Genomic DNA, 18,170 nt, shown 5'->3' with positions numbered 1-18,170 from the left:
TTTTTTGTTGTTGTGTGTTTCGTTTAGGTTTTTGCAGTTCCTAAACAAATATGTGACATTGGCCACAAAAACGGTTTGCCTTTGGATTATGTGTTATTAGCCGGGCCCTGGCATGCAAAATATGAAATCGATGTGGGTGGGAACTGGGAAGCTTGGGGCTTAAAAAGGTTAAACAAAGGTTAAGCCTGACCCGAACAAGAAAATTGGTTAGTCACTTGGGTTGTGGCACTCATCAGAGTTATTTAGTTAAAATTAGTGCTGTCGAGGATGTCTTTTCAATAAAGCAAAGCAAACAGGCGACAGACACCAAGCCAAATTAGCTTCAGGCAATGGCAAAGGATAACAGGCAAGGATATTGTCGTGCTGCTGCTGCTGCTGCTGCTGCTACTGCTACTGACAACTGCGAGGCAACGTCAAAGGCCGCAGTTGCTTAAAGGCATCTTCTTGCCACTGTGAAAGACGCTCAGCTGGAAAATCAAGTTGGCCACCCAACAGCAGCAGCTACGGACCCCAAGCCGCAAATCATGAAATAAACTCTTTAATTACGCCTCACGACTTTGCGGCGGGTAGTGAGGCACGCAACACGCTAAATGGAAAATTATGCAAAATGCAGCAGCAGCCGCAGCAGCAGCAGCAGCAGCTTCCGAAATTGTAAGTAAAAATTATAAAATCTTTGGCACGACGTCGACTTTAGCAACGACAAAACTGCAAATTACCAAATTATAAACAAAAAGCAATGCTGATGACGACCAGCAAAGCCATAAAAAGCCCGAGGATGCAGCAGCTCTGAAGCAGTATAAGGGAGAGAGAGAGCGCGAGCGGGAGAGAGAGTGCAGCGTGGCAGTCAGGCGGACCGCACACAGCATGTCGCCCAGACATGCCAAACAGTCTTTAGACCCCCTTGGACCAACCAACCAACCTGACCACCCGCCCGCCTGTCGCCCGTTGTAAGCGCATTTAAACAACCTGATGGTTCGCCTGGCAGCCAACTTGAACGGGCCCCGCTGCTCACCTGGTCCGCAGCGCTTGGCACCCACTCGATTATCACCGAAAAACGATTGACCTCACGAATTCGTAATTAATTTTCACAAAAGTTTTCCATTCGAAGACAAACTTCAAACAAAAGGCTCGAGCACACAGAATGTGAAACGTGGCTGTGGATCGTTTTTGGGTTTGGATTGCTTTTGCCTCGCTCTCTTTACACTCTGTGCATGTGGAGTGCAGTGTATGTGCGATGGTTACTACAATGTTTAAACATTTGAGCAGCACGGCACATACCGTGCCACAATGTGCCCCAACACACACACACACACTGTGGGGGGCAGCAAGTGAGTCTCGCTCCAAAGTTGCATCTTGCAGCGATTCGTTCGTTTTGTTGGTTCATTCGCTAGTTGTGCGCATGATGTCGCTTAAGTGCTGAAACAATGTTCCAAGTTGTAAGAGCAACAACAACAACAACTGCCTGTCGTTGCACCAAAAATAAAGTGTGTAAAAATGAGCAACTTTTTCAAGTGAGAAGCAACTATGTGCCCTGGCAAGCAGCACAAACACAAATACCGAACGACACCGACACACACACACACACACACACACACATACACACAAAGTGAGGCAAGGCGACGCATAGACTACGCCAACGACAACAACCTCTGCTTCAGTCTCAGCCACAGCCTCAGTCCCAGCAGCAGATACTCGCACTCCACACCACAAGCTGGCAAAAGATACAATTTCGCTGCGGCTCAGACTGAAGCAATGTAAGTGTGTGCATGTGTGTGTGTGTGCTGGGTGTGTGTGGGTGTTTGTTAGCATGCACACACAATTTTCCAACTGGCAACATAAAGTGCACAAATTGCAATTGCAGCCAAAGCGCGGGAATCAGGACAAGAGCACATGTCCTATAGCAGCGCTACAAAGGCGCTCTTTAAGAGCCTAAAACTATTTACATTATGGAGCCTGGATCAGTTGCCATTAGCCTAGATAGACAAGATAGCAACTCATGAGTTGTTAGTTTGAATATGCTTCCTATCTTTGTTGTATATATACTCCCATTCATTTACAATCATATATGTATAATATTTTCACATTGCTTGTGCCACATTCAAACAATTTTCTGAATTGCTCATTTTACAGCTTACATTAAGCACTCGGAGCTTTTACGGTAAGTGCTCTGCCATAGATTAACGCCATCTTTGCCATCTCACCTCACACACGCTCACATATGTCATTATAATGTTAACCCTTTTGTTTGGTCCCCAAATGCAAAGTGCAACTGTGGAATGCAACGTTAAGAGGCGATGACCGCAACACAACCTGTCAAACTGATAGTCTCCTGGCCTTAGACATTGCTGGAATGTTTCGGCAAAAGGCTGCAACTGCAACGGCAATGGCAACGGCATCGGCAACGGCACTGGCAACGGTAATGGCAATTGCATCAGCTCCTGCACGCACATTGACACTTTGCCATGATATTGGACCACATGCCACATACAGCATGATCTGCGGTCTATGCTCCTGTTCCTGCTCCTGCTCCTGCTGCTGCCAAACTTTAATTTAAGCTCCTTTTGTGTGGCATTTTTAGCATGATTGCACTACAGTTTGCAACTTCTGTGCTTGTGGCTTGTTGTTGTGGCAGACACCCAATGACGCAGCACAAACTGTTGACCCGATCCGAGACAGCATCGGACATCAATTCGTTGCGTTGCGCTCAAACTTATGTCAAAATGTGGCTGGGCAAAGTGTAAATAAAAATGCTAACCACAAGAAAGATGCAAAAACTTCAATTGGAGCAACAACACAAGAAACTTCGACAGCAACTTTAGCTACAGTTTCAGGTTCTTCACAAAAGTGAAGAGTTGACCAAACATCTTTTCAACATATACAGTTGTGTTCATAAAAATAGTAGTGCTACACTACACAAAACACAAACCAAATGAAAAAGTTCCTTTTTCGTTAAAATATATAAAGTATGTCCAGTTTTATCGAGTAAATAAGCGTTGCTACTTTCAACAAGAATTAATTAACTTTTGTTAATTGTTAGAGAAATGCAATAAAAATCAACTGTTCATAGAAATAGTAGTGCTGAATGTATGTTGAAAATAAATGTAGATAATATATATATATATATAAATATATATATATATATATATATATATATATATATATATATATATATATATATATATATATATATATATATATATATATATATATATATATATATATATATATAAAGCTAGTCCTCAATAGTAGTATTCTAAGCGAAACAAATGAATGTATACCCTTGACATCTACACACAGTTATCTACCTTATCAAGAATCCTATTCATTTATACCCTATATTATTTCCTTATTTAAAGCTCCTTTGAATGTGCATATGCCCAACTGTATTCACTCTCAATTTAATTCCCTAAATTTCACATCAAGTATCTTAAAAGTTTTCCTCAGAAATTGCGCTCAAGTTGAGCGCGTTTTTCTCACTTGTTTCGCTGATATTGAAATTAATTTTTGAAGCTGCTGGCGACAAGAGCACAACAACAGCTGCCAAAAACCAGCCCAGCAGGCAGCTCCTACCAGGCCTCCCGCCTCTCGGCTCCTGCCTTCAGCCACACCCCTCATTTCGCTTTGTTGTGTGACTTGTAAGTTTTGTAAAGCGCTTTTTTCGGCGCTCAAGTTAAATTTGAACGCTTGACTTGGACAACTTTCGCGAGTGACAGTTGCCGCTGTCGCTGCACTCGCCGAGACTCTGAAGTTGCGTGCAGGGGCCTTTTAGACGGCGCAAATTGCTTCAAGTTTTATTTCTCTTGGCTTGCCTTATTGCTGGCATTCAAGTGCTTAAATGTCTCACGAGTGTTACACGTCATTTGAGTGCGCACTCGTAAAAGACTACAAAACTACAAACTAGAGCCATGAATTAAGCGGAAAGCAGCTGCTGCAGCTTTTGTAGCATTAAGTATCTTTTCAGTGCAGCGCGAGGAGGCAAAGTGTGCGGCGCAACCGCGACGTCAAAAGCTAGGCACAAGTTCAACTTAATCAATTTAAAGTGCTTACCGCAAAGTCAACAGTTCAAACTAACCGCAAGGCAGTAAATACACACCCACACGAGAGACAGAGAGCGGGGGTAGGGGAAAGAGTGTGCTACCCTTGCCATAGTCTGGTCTGAGTTATTAGGCAAATTGCAGCACATAGACTCTCAGCAGGTTGTCGTTCGACTGACCAACAAGTGTCCAGTTCTTCTGCGGAGCTGTGGACATTTCCTACTGTCCAATTACCTACCCCCCATTGTCCTGGCATGTTAAGTATCCTTTTCACTCTGCGCCTTTTGTTTTTCCCTTCGTTTTTTTTTTCTAGCACGCTGCGACGCTGTCAACGTGCCGCACACTTTACCTCTGCCACTGCTTCTGCCTCTCTGTTTGGCTACGTGTATTTGTGTTTACTCTGTTGTCAACATTGGAAAATTATGAAAATTAATATGAAAATTGTTGTTATTATGGACACTCTACTCAACTCTACTGTGCTCTGTCTGTGTGTGCGTGCCTGTTTGCATAGCCAATTGTTAGTTTTGGATTTAATTACTTGCCTCAACTTCAGCATTAATTTGATTGAGCATTATGCGACACTGAGCCCTGACTTGAGTTTGTTCCCAGTTTAGTGCTGTACAATTGATCGCATACTTAACCCTATTCCCCTTTCTACTCCCTTTTCTCTTTCGATAAGTCGAACAGGGGCTGCTATTTTCCCAGCGAAAGCAAATCAATTGGGCAATCGCTTTGCACTCTCGACATTTCCATTGGCTGGTTCGTTGTTGTTGCTGCTCTATTTGCATTGAATTATGCAATCAGCTTACTTGCAATACGCCACACACTCTCACATACACACACATGCATGCCCTATAAAATATGCGAGTGAAAAGTTAAGCCAAGCGAAAGACTGCCAGGATATGCTAAGCAAGGCAAAAGCAGCTAAGCAGAGCTCAATCTGCATTTATGATAAGCATAAGCCTGACATCTTGTTAACGGGGCTGCCAACAAAAATCAGCTCAATTATGTTTATGTATAGTTTATGATATGATATGAGACATATATGATAAGGAGTACGATAGCATATTGATTGAGAGCATATTGAGAAAGTGAACGAGATTAAAAGTCTTTTAGAATAAGTTTGTGTTTTTCAGAGAAAAGGATACACACTTTCATTAACTACAATAGGCAATGTGTATCTGGTATCTACGTCTCATTTTGTCAATGAAATACTTTTTTTATTTTTTATAGTTTCTTATATATATTTATTTAATTTTTTATTTTTCTATTTGTTTTTGTTCGTTTCTTTCTTTTATTTATTTTTTAATTTTTTATAGTTTATATTTTTTAATTTTTTAAATTTAAATTTAAATTTTTATATTTTTTTCTTGTATTTCATATTTGTTGCATTTTTTTAAATTAATTTTTATTTTTTATATGTTTATTTCTATTGTTTTTAGTTTAGTTTTCTTTAAGCTTTTTATTTTTAAAATATTTGTTTTTCATTTTATAAATTTTTTGTATTTTATTTTTTCATATATTTCCCCTACCACAACTTCCGCTTAAGCCATCTGTTAAGTAAGTGAAAACAAAAGCTTTTAAAAATTTAACACACTGTTGTGAGGCTGAAGTCAATTAACAAAATTGTAAAACTATCATTTGCTCCATTCATTAAAATATGCCACCTTTAATTAGAGCTCGTGATAACCCAGAAAAATCGAATTCGAATGCGGATTCGAATTCAATTAGCGAGCACTTAAAAAGAAAGAGAGGACAAAAGGCAGTTAGTTAGCTTCGCTAATAGAAACGTAATAAAACACTCCATTATAAATGTCGAATGTCAATGGATGTGAACGTTCGGCTATAAAACTCGAATTGCCCGAATTAAGCAGCTGTTTAAAAAGTAGAAAATCCCCCAATAGACAGACTGCCCCCACGACCCTTTTGGCTATAATTCATATGCATAGAGCGGGTTGGGAAATGGGGGAGGTAGCAGGCGGCTGGCAGCCATGACAGTTTTTTATGACACTTTTATTTCCTGTAGGCAAATAAAGCAGCAGGCAAAAGTTTTACGTTTTGTGCAGTCAAACTTTCAACTTCATTATCATGATATGGGCACTGAATGCAGTAAATGCATTTTTATTTATTATTATTATTTACAAATGCATTAAACACCATATTTAATTGCATCATAAAAACGAGTCCGACGACGACGACGACGACAACAGTTGGACACTCAGCCAACGGCCCAGTCGAACTGTCTGCGGCCACGAAATGCAATTGAAATGGCTTTTCCTATGTATCTGTATCTATAGCTGTGTATCTGTATCTGTAGCCTGTATTTGTATTTGTAGCTGTATCTGTATCTGTTTATTTAGTTGCATTGCTTATCGCAAATGCCTTTTCCCTATAACGCTTATGCGTGTGATATTTTTATGGGTTTTCCAGTCGGCCAAGCTGATAGACAAGTTACATTTTTGGCCCCTGTTTGCTAGTGTTGCTGCCGCTGCTGCTGCTGTTGTTTGCTGTTCACAGTTTTTCGTTATTATTTACACAATTGACCCTTTCACACCAAAAACTCATTGAACTTCGGCAGCAGCAGCAGCAGCTCACGTACTGCTAGTTCTTAGCAGCGAGTGTGTATAAGTGCCTATTTGTATGTGTATGTGTGTGTGTGTTTGTTGTGTGCACCTCTTGCTGAACTGTAAATAGTCATAAATGTTTTGTTTATGTTTACAATTTAGCTGCTGTTGTAGTTGCTGTTGCTGTTGCAGTTGCTGTTGCAGTTGCCGTTGCCGTTGCCGTTGCTGTGGCTGTTGCTGTTGAAGTTCGTGACTCCTCTAATGTTGTCGACGTGGTTGTTGCAGCATGTTTCCTTCTGCTTGCTGTTGTTGCAACTGCTGTTGCCGCTGCTGTTAGAGCCAAGATTTCTGAATTGGTAATGGAGCATGTGCAGTTCAGAGAGGTGAGCGAGCTGCATTTTATTGCTATCTAAATCGCTGACCGGCCATTTACGTATGTCTTGGGCTTTTATTTGCTTTTAATTTGACTCGAAACGGGACTCGAAATGTCAGTTCTAATCTACATACGCCAACGGAAACAATCAGAGACTCCCGCCCGCTTAGCCGCCCCACCACCCCACCTCCACTTGACTACATAAATCTCTGTATATGCATATTATTAATGCATTTAATTAAGTGACCATAACAATTAAAGTCATTATAACAAACATTAAGCCAAATTGCCGAAAGCTATGAAAATTGGTTTCTGTTGCTATTGTTGTTTGTTCGTTTGATGTTGTTTGTTTGCAGTCCACACAACACAGCGCACTAAATTATTTACCATTCCGTCTAAATAACCAAAAAAAAAAGAAAACCCAACCATATATTAGCACAAGCACTTCACATAATTGTAAACGAGGCCTAATAACATTATAAAATACAGTTTATTTCGGTTTTTCTAGCCGGTTTTGGCCGGTTAACGAAGCTGCATTAAATAAATAAGCCAATAATTCTGCTTAATGGATTAGGCCAAGTTGGAAATATTATCAAAAACCATCCAAGTTTAGCAGCTTTGAAAGCATTTTTATTCAACTCTTTAGTAATTTACTTTAATTTAATGGCAATTTTTTGCGTTTATCTAATCTTTATCAAATCGTTTTTTAAGCGCTCAGCTCTTGAAACCGGTTCGAAATCCACAATCCTCAATCCTCAACTAGCTAATCAGTTTACAATAACTAAATTAGATTAGGGCAAATTAATTGATATGCCAAAATCAGAAAAAAGGTTGCCCAAAACAATCGGATCGCAGCCCAACAACAATGTATAGAGCCACATTAATTAGAGCCAACAAATGACAACAACAAAGCGCGGCAAACTAAATCATTCAGTTGTCTTTCTCGTATGGCATTTTAAACTCAATTTATCATTGGCACCGATGAGCAGCGAACAATCAATTAAATGGCTAAGCGTAGGAGTGGAGTGAACAGCTGACAGATACCCTGCAGCTGAAGATGAACACGGAATACTTTTGTGTGTAATCGAAATACCAAATTGTAATTATATAATGAAAATAATATAGCGTAATCATAATCATGAAAAACTCAGTATTAGTCGGGTTATTTAAACATATTATATGAAGTTGAACTACGGTTTGAGTTTTGAGAACCCACTACTATTTTTATAAACAGTTTTGGTAATTTTTCATTCTCAAACCCTGAATTACAAAAAGAGATTTTTAAATGAATAAAAACTTCCCTAATCTTAAGTCGTTTCAAAATATAGTGTTTATTATGAACACAGCTGCATATTTAGATAAGCTACTTCATAACATCCTAGTTATATATATATATACATATATATATATATAGACATATTATATTGGCTAACAGATATCTGAGTCTGCCCGTCACAAAGTCACTTTCATACACCCTCCTTCCACATGCCACCCATTACAGGGTATTGCAAATCGCAAACTAAAATAAAACCATATGATTAATGCCAAACCTATTGTAGGCAATCAATAAAATGAAATAATACACAATTTAGCATAAATTATGCAAAGGGTATAATTAAATAATAATAAAATCGTATAGTCGTTATATGCATTGGGCCACATCAATGCGAAATTAACTTAAATTATTTAAACAAAAAGCAGAAAAAAAAACAACAAAAAAATTACAAAGCTAAAATGGAATTTTGTGATACGAATTGGAAATTTCGGAGCTGCAATTAAAAATGCGCATAAATTACAATTAAACAACAGCAATAACAACAACTATACGAAAGCCGACAACAATATTAGTTTATAATTGCAATATAAATTATAAATAAATGCTCGCGCCTGTCACAGCAACTGCAAATATTTTGCATAAATTAATGAATTACGAGTGGAAGAGAACAAGAAAAAAGGTGAGTACAAAAGGCAACAATGAAAATTAATTAAAATATTCATAAGGCAGCGCTGCGTGGGCGTCGTCAAACTTGACGATTAAATGTCAAATTCAGTCAAGAAAAATGAGAGAAAAAACTTTTTGTTTGCAGCAATGAAAACGAACGCAAGTTGGCTATAAAACTAAAATGTATGTGTATATAAATATACATATAAATATATTTATATAAACATACAATATAGTGTAGTGTTTTGTACTGGTTCGCAAACTTTAGAGAGTATATTGGTTTTGTGCAAATAATCTTCAAGTTTTTAAGCAAGATTCTTCTGGTCTTACAGATAGATACACAAGTATCATAGAATGAGAATTTTTGTGAAGAGTAGATCGTCAAGAAAAGAATTCCGAAAAAAATCTCGTCATTTAATAAATGTACGAAATTTGCTTACTTTAATAATAATTATTCTGCTCTCTCGCCTTAGATACTCACTCGTCTTTGAAGAAACTGAGACTTTAGATCTGTAATTTGGATTAGCTCTATTTTAGTAACGCCTTTTAAATGGAGCGTGGGCGCAACGTGTGAAAAGCGGCTCTTGTTTTCTAATTAATGTTGCCGTCACACAACTGCAGCAACAACAAAGAGCAACAAAGGGTTCAGTGCTCTTGGAATTGTTTATGTTGTTGCTGGTGTTGGGCATTTCCTGTAATTTGTCGAGCGCGGAAATTACTAGCTGGCCAGGCTCACAGGCTCTTGCATATTAATTTAAATATAATTATGATAATTTGTATTGTCAAGCCAAAGAGGCAAAGGCTGCCACATGTTGATGTTGCTGCTGCTGTTGGCCCTTGGGCAACGAACCCTTTTTCGTCCTTAACCATCCGATTGGATTAGTTATTGAGTTATTTTAAAACTGAAAGCAACGATCCCTAACGCAACACAACGCAACGGACGCGCCTCGCTGAACGCGTTGCAGTTCAGGCCGGGCCAACAACTTGTGACTGACATTTGTGCGTCAAATTAAGTGAACTCTTTCTTTCTCCTTTTGTTGCTGTTGTCTTTGCTTTTCTGTTGCAAGGAGTCAGCGGCCGCAGCAGCCGTCGCAGTTAGTGGCACATGGTCAACAAGAGGTTGGCTTCCTGCCTGCCTGCCTGGCTGACTGCCTGGCTTCACTGTCTGACTGACAGACTATGAGTGACTGTTATTGTTGTTGTCTTCGGCCTGTCCCCTGCGCTGCGTAAACTATAATTAATAACAAAACATGTTATGGTTATGCCCGCGCTGCCGTCTCATGAAAATTGTTTCTTATATTTTTTTGCCCGCGGCTGGCGGCGGCATCGGCTGCTGCTGCTGTTGCAGCAGCTCTTTGAGTCTGGGTGAGTCGCGGCTTCTGCTTGCTGCAACAGTTGCTGCCTATTCTGATTCTCTCGACTCAGCCTCTCCAGGGCTGTGCAACACATGTTATGCATTTTTTAGCTGTCCTCGGCATTCGAAAAATTATGTAGCATTTAATTAGCGCATAATTGCAGCGGCCTCAGCCCCAACTCGTTGGCTCCAAAAGCTGACAGAGACAAAGCTTTGGCTTAATCCCCGCAGCTACTTAGCGAGCGGTCCACAGAAATGTCAACGCATGTCACACACACACACACACAGAACTTAACTCACTCCCATTCATATTGTATGTATTTTCCATTTTTTTTCTTGGTTTTCTTATTTTTGGTCTAAGCTCGCTGCATACAAGTTCAAAGGCAGTCAACAGCTTCCGTTGGAAAAACTCTTTGCCTGCGACATCGTCAACCTTTCTAAGCGATTTTCATATGCCTTGGCTGGTGTTTTCGAGCTTTCCAGTTGCCAGTTGGCAGTTGCCAGTTGCTTGTGGCTTGGCAAATACTCAACAAACCATGAAAGTAAATAAATGTTTTGCAACGTTGCAGAAATAAAATGCAATTTAAGTCGCACCAAACTGACTAACGCGACCGAAAACAACAAAAACAAAAACAAAATGTGTAAAAAGCTGCACAAAAAAACTGAAATATCTAGAACGGTGCAACGCAGCATGCCTCCTGTCTAGCCTGCCATGCTGCATGTTTTCCAGTTTTGTTTTTCATATTTTTATAAAATATATACAAATATATATATATATATATATATATATATATATAGAAACTTTTTTCCTGCATTAGAATCGTCTGTTTGGCTGGCAGTTAAAGTTGGGGGCTTCGAACTTTTGCATGCTGCACAAAGGAAAGTGAAATGCAAAATGGATTTGGCTGCCTACGAGGGCGGGCCTATGGAAGGGTATAAGGAAGAAGTTATGCAAATGCAACCAGAGCTAAGGGAGATGCCAGTATTCCCATACAAAATTAGCAGCAGCAAAAACAAAACAGCTTAGGAATTACAAGTATTTAAGAACAAGAGCAAATGCATCAAATTATATCATTCACAATGAACACGAAACTCTACTTAACTTTGAAATTAAAATAAAGATTTCTTTTCGAACAAAATTCGATTTTAGTTAACGCTTAACTATCTATAAAATTAATATTATTTGAGTATATAATAAAACAGCTATCAAAAATTTATATTACAATTTTTCTATATTTTTTTATTACTAAAGCTTATATTCTTATACATATTTATTCGTATTTTAATATTGTTTTTATTATATTTCAAATATTGGTTATATATTCTTTTTGTTTCTTTTATCTTTTATTATTATTTTTCTTCTCTTTTCACTTGAGCCAATCAAGTCACATCTTTACTGTGAATGATTTCAAATCTTGCGTCCGGCCTATTGTGTTTAATGCTCCTCCTGGGAAACGTTAAAGTAAAACGAATTGAAAACCGAAAAAAAAAACAACAACAAAAACATGCGAAGTGCTGCAAATGGCAGACGAAACGGAACAATAATTTAAGCAAAATCAACAGCAACAACAACAGGAACAAAATGGGGACACAAGAAAAGGAAGAAGAAGAGGATGACGAGGAAAAGCCAACACAGCAGCTCCTCAAACTTTGAATGGATGATGTGCGCCTGGTGGATGGATAACTGCCCCTTGAAGCAAAAATCATGTCGTTCCAGTTGTCGTTTGTTGTTGCTGCTGCATTTTTGTATTTTTTTTGTTATGTTGTTCTGTCATTGATGCCGCTGCGTTGATTTGTTGTTGTTGTTTTTGCTGATGAGCCAAGAGTAGGATACAAAAAAAGGAGTTAAAATAAAAAAGAATGCAGTGCAAAAGTCGAGTGCAAGGCCCATCTACAACGTCAACTGGTTGGGTGTCGCCGCAGACAACTTGAAAAAGTAGAGAGTAGACAGGGCTTATGGGAGGAGATCTGTGCAGCAGCGTAAAACTGCAGCAGCCAGTGCCCCTGCACCTGCCCCAGCGCCAAATGTTGCACAGCTAGCCGCCTAGCCGCGCCCCTCAATTGACAGTCACGTCATTTTTGCTAGCGGAACACACACGCAGTCGGGCCGGCAAACAGATTTCCCAGACAAGCAGGTGGCAAAGCCTGCAAGCTACAACTACGACAACAAGAACAACAACAACTACAGCAGGAACAGCTATTGATGTGCCCCGCAGTAGCAGCGGTAATTGCTGAACGGTCTTCGTTCCATGCAAATTTTGCCTTTGCGTGTCTAGGCCTACACACAAATATACAAACACACACACATATACACACAATGCCTGCCCCGCCCATCGCTGCCGACGCCCTTCTGTGGCAAAGCATTCTGTTTGAGTTTGTTTCTAGCTGAGATTATGTTGTACTTTTCGAGAATTTAGTTGTCCCTCTGCCCTTGCAAAAGGGCATACACAAAATGCCGTTAAATGTGTAACGTAATTAGTGTCGTACAGTGATAACTACATGAATGGAAATTTAAAAGTTTATAATGACATCTAATGTTTTATGGACAGTATTCAATTTATATATTATTTATTATAGCTAACTACATTTTTATGTCTATTTCATATATATAACATTAATTGCAACTCTATTTTACGAGTTTTCACTGTGGCTTTGTTTTTGTGCTTCGCTCTTGTGGTGATTATACAAGCAAACACATAGGCAAGGCCATTCTCTTTATCCTAATTGTGTGCCATTTGTGCACTTTCCTTCTCTTTGACAACTGTACATTAGACTTGTCTCGCTCCCACATAAACGCTTACTCTTTAAGCTATTCTTCAAACAGGCAAACGTGATCGAGCGTCGGAGTGAGTGAGAGACTTTTGTCATTTACACTAACAAAGATAAGTTCGACTTTGACTTAATTTTGCACATCTTTTGCGTTAAAGATTTCCTTTCCAAAGTCACGTAACGCATTCGTTATTGCGAGGCCAAGTTACATCGAACTAACTCGTCAGCCATGCATTTGCCATGGGCACAAATTGAGTTATTAAGACTAAAGCAATTTGCAAGTGTATTAAATCTTCGGCATGCCCTAGTAATTTCTTATTTGCCCCGTGTTGCTGTGTTTAGGGCTTGGCTCCAGTTGAGATGATTTCAATTAGTGATAAATCAGCGGCTGCCAAGGGAATAAACACAAACCCAGACAACGATAGAGAGAGCGAGAGAAAGAGAGAGTAAGGTAGAGAATGGGATAGACTGAAATGCAACGGAATTATAGCATTAACAAATTTATTTATAACACAAATTAAATAAACCATTGCGAAGCAACTAGCGAATGCAATTTGCAGATTTCCTAGCCCCCCACCTCCACTCCCTCCACAAGCAAGCTCATCTGCCAAGTGGCTGTCTGTCCGACTGGGCACTGTTGCTGTGGCTTAGTCCAAATGGCAATTGCAATTACCAATGGCCATGGCGCAACAACGTGGCATAAAACAACTAAACAACGCAGAGCCGACGACAGTTTGACTTGCAATTTTGCTGCCGCTGCCGCCGATGTTGCTGTTGCTGTTGCTGGACCAAGCGGCCGGCGGTCGCATCATCATCAACATTGAGAGCGCGCGCCTGTTCAGCTCGTAGTATCCATTACTCGGAATATGGGCCGTTTACCAAGCAAGAGAGGGAGACGGAGCGAGGCAGCGCGGCAGCGAGGGTCCGAAAAATGCGCGCGTTTCAAGCCCTGCGGCTAACTGAGGCCCAGTCCCAGTCCCAGTCCCAGGTCCAGCTACAGCCATAGCTGGCCAAGTTTGCGAGAAAATCGATTTCTGCTGCTGCTACGCTTGGGCCAGTGCCGCCTTTTGCAACCAGCCGCAGTTGCATGCCCCGCACCGTCCTGTTGTGCTGCTGCTGCTCACTGGCAGGACCTGTACGTTTGTTTGTTTGTTTGTCGCTTTTAATGTTCGCAACGTTCCACCGCGCGGAGGCGACTCTTGACTGATTTTTATGCTTTTGGCCCAATTGCCCCGCAGTAGCCCAGGCCCAGGCGCAGGCACCGACTCAGGCAGAGGCTCAGGCTCAGGCCGACCGACAGGCTGCCTGACGACCGGTTTTTGGGCAGCGTTGATCTTTGCGTCAGCACAGCATCAGGCAATGTGTACGCCCCGCCCTCAACCCTGCCCGCCCCCGCCGCGCCCCATTAGCGGCTCTTTGTTTGCGTTGCAGTTTGCAATATATAAGGTCATTCCCTTTGCTTTTGTTATTGTTGTAGTTGTTGCTGCCGCTGTTGCTGCTCTTGTTGTTGTTGTTGTCGAGCCTGCACGCTTTTCGTTTCGTTTGATGGTCGCGCGCACGCGGCCTTTTGTTAGTTTTTCCAGGCGCATTTTCATTATTATTGCCGTATATATATATAAATACTCTTTACAAATGTGGCCCAATTACTTTAATAACACGTTTGCTTGATTAAGATATTTGCCATAAATGGTGCACATCTATAAGCATTAGCTATATAATGGAAGAGACGTCTATTGGACTTAACTTAACAATCTTCTAGAAGAGTCTAGATCAAAGAAATCTAAAACTTATCTCTATATAATGGGCATATATGCATATTACTAATAGTCATATAATTCTATATTTTCGAGTCTTTTTGACATTATTAATATATATCATTTTTTTTATTTTCAAATAAATTAAGTATTTGGTGTATGATAAACATCTAATAATTCAATGGATTGTTAGGCCCGATTCTTATTTCTAGAATTTTCATTTTGAGTTTTCATTTCACTTAATATTGAATTTTCTTATTAATCTTGTTTTTCTTATTTAAAATAAGTTTTATTTTTTATTGTAAATTTAATTTCTGTTAAACTTTTTTTAGGAAGAAATATATATTTTCACTGTGAACGAGTTGAACCTTGAGCCTCATAAGGTTTAACTTATTTTTAGAAATTTCCACACTAACTCTTCTATTCTTATTTATAAAAACCAAGTATCACTAATTCTTAATATAATTGTATAAGGAAATGCTTCAATATTATTATTAATAATATATTTTTAAATACAATATGTAAGAAATGTCTAAATTCCTGCTATTTCTTCATAAAATGAACTGAAATTTTAGCTACAAATATTATTATAGCTCAGAGTAATGGCCCTAAGAATTATAGAAAAGTTTCTGACTTAAGCATAACTTTTTCTTCCTAAAAATTCTAGTTTTCATGTTAAAGAGCACAGCAAATATTTTAATTTTAATTTTAAATTATTCTCAGTCGTATTTCAGTTAGAGTATTCGTTATTCGGCAATTTCTGTGCCGTTTCAAGCTGCCTATTCACAGAATGAATATTTGAGTGTAGTATTTTATTCATTGCACTCACAATTTTGTGTGCTGCTGGTTGGGGCTTAAAGTAAAGTTGGCCGTTGGCTTAAAGTGCGTTGCCGAGCTGGTCGGAAGGCAGCGGCTGCTTATCGCATAATTGGTAGCAATGTTGGCTGCCAGTTTTTGCGGCGCTGCTGCTGCGAGTCGGACGCATTCCGGAGATGCCGGCAAAACACTTGTCAGCGACTTAAATGGCGCGCAGCTGGGCAACAAGGAGCCGCATTCACGTCCAAGGTGGACACACCTCTGGCACAGACACACTGAAGGTGTTGCCACTGATGTTGCTGTTGCTGGTGCTGCTGCTGCAGCTGAGACATTTGATGTGATTATTGAGTTATGCCCAACGGGGGCAGCTGCTTGGCATATTTCTCTTAATTTTTTGATAAAGTTATTCTTCACTCTTTTTTGCCTGACAAAAATATGAGAGCAACAAAAAGAACACACAAATGAGAGACGAGGAGTTGGAGGACGCTTTTTCTACCGTTCACCCACGTAGCAGCACAGCAGCAGCTGATAAAAAAATGAAATGACAAAACTAGGAAAAGCCAACTCAGCAGCTGAGCAGCCGGCAGACGGCAGCGCAGCAGGCACAGATTTTATAGCCGCAACAACAACAACCCCCAATGAGTAGTGGCCAAAGAAGAAGTAAAAAAGAACATTAAAAAGAGTAGAAGAAAAACAGAACACGGATTGCCAACAATAACAACTACACATATACAGGCGCACACAGAGAGAACAGACTCACAATACATGTACACGCAATGCTGGCAAAGCACTCCAGCTGTGCTGCCTGCAATCAATAAAACGGATTAGAAATATCCTCAAATGCGTTGTTCACGGAATGAGAGTGAGACGGAACGTGTGTGAGAGACTGCGAGAGCAAAGGTTTAAGCAGAGAGCCCAGCATTAGGAGGCCGTGTAGCCCGAGCTGAAGGTGACTGCAAATCATTTACAACAATATCAACGGAAAACGCGAATGAAGCAGAAGGACAAAAGGGGGAAAGAAAAAGTAGCGGCACTTACCATGCGATTTGCAAGTTGCGTTGACGTCGATAGCGGCTGCTGCTGCTTGTTGAATTTACGTTTTTATTTTGTCTAAATACTTGAGACACACGCGTATTGAAGATTTACGATTTTGTTCAAGCTTCAATTGTTGTTATTGCGCTCCTGTTTGTCACACTTGCAGCACGAAATTCGTACTCTTTATCTCTCTTTTTCTAGATCTGGCTTGTGTTGCGTTGACTGTGACCTTAGCGCCAACGACCTTTGGGGCGGTGGCACTCGACAGCGTCTGCCGGCAAAACAGACACAAATTGTAAGCGCTGCTGCTTGTTGTTGTTGTTTTTGTTGTAATTTATGTATGCAAAAAAACTGTGTACATTAATTGCATGCAAGAGACAGCGACGGCGACGGCGACTGAGGCAGCGGAAGCTTCTGCCTGTTATGGTTGTGTTGTTGCTATTGCTGTCTACCTTTTATTTAAAACGTCGCTGCTGCTACACATAATTGCAGCAGCCGGCAGCAGCGACGTCGACGCACGAAAATTGCTCGTTTGTTTTTGTTGGTGCTGCTGCTGGAACACACACGATGTTAACGGCGATTGAGCGTGCAGAACAACAAAATGCTGATGCTGGTGCTGATGCTGCTGCTGTTTATGTATGTTTATGTGTGTGTGTATGTTATCACGATTTCTTATGCTGCACGTGAAGCTCTCAAGCTTGTCATATACTCGTATTATAATTATTTGATTGTCTTTCTTGCTCACCGTTTTATTATGATTATGATTATTATTATTATTATGCCTCACACGCGCACCGGTAAATGATTTTTATTTATGTTCAATTGCATTTTGTACAATTGTAAAAACTATATAAATTCAACTTAAAACGTAACACAAAACTAAGAAAGTGCAAAATAAAATCTTATTTATAATTATAACCGGATACTTTTTCACTTTACTTTAATAACGATAACAAAAACAAAAAGCGCAGCTTACGTAGCTTCTGGGAAAGTATTGGACTAATATTGCTAACGTTCTGACACTTTACAGTTTTATTCAATTGCGTTACGGTGTTTTGTACTTGTCGCCTGTCAGTTCTTTCGTTGCGTTCGCAGTGTTTGCCGCTGCGAGGAAAACCACGTCCGTTCACGTCAAGAGTTGCTCGGCAACAGCAACGAAACATACAAAATGAAACGCAACGAACCCCAACAAGCGCAGACAAACTAAGCGAAACGAAAACGAAATGGGACAACAGGCAATGAAACGCGTACGAGGGATAAACACCAAGCGCGACCGAGCGAAATGAAACAAAAGAGAGCAAAGAGAACCAACAGCTATGCATGGACGCGCATTTAAGCAACAGCGAAACGCTGTGAAGTGAAACTAAGAGAAAACTCAACGAAAGCATAAAATAAGCGAAATACTCAACGAAACGCTGCACGCAGCATTACAGGTGATTCAAATTAAATTTCAGTTCTTCAAAAGCGGAAGATTTTTACTACCTGTTGACAGGTAAATAAAATTTTTTAAATAGAAATGTAGCAGAAAG

At 39.9% G+C, this 18,170-nt stretch overlaps 1 protein-coding gene across 6 annotated transcripts in view; it reads right to left on the bottom strand.

The window, feature by feature from the left end:
- The window catches only part of LOC111597858 (sterile alpha motif domain-containing protein 5), a 156,639-nt gene extending 139,222 nt beyond the window's left edge, over window positions 1–17,417 (bottom strand). For all 6 annotated transcript variants that reach the window (XM_023312774.2, XM_023312777.2, XM_023312776.2 and 3 more), the window contains exon 1: window positions 16,645–17,417. The gene's annotated coding sequence lies outside the window, so the exon portion shown is untranslated. The remainder of the gene's footprint in view (window positions 1–16,644) is intronic.
- Window positions 17,418–18,170: the final 753 nt, after the last annotated feature.

The sequence above is a fragment of the Drosophila hydei genome, unplaced genomic scaffold (genome assembly GCF_003285905.1).
Source record: "Drosophila hydei strain 15085-1641.00,03,60 unplaced genomic scaffold, DhydRS2 tig00008119-arrow-pilon, whole genome shotgun sequence".
In the NCBI taxonomy this organism is placed as follows: domain Eukaryota; kingdom Metazoa; phylum Arthropoda; class Insecta; order Diptera; family Drosophilidae; genus Drosophila; species Drosophila hydei.
Note: the sequence above shows the minus strand (reverse complement) of the source record. Positions and strands in the feature narration are given on the sequence as shown.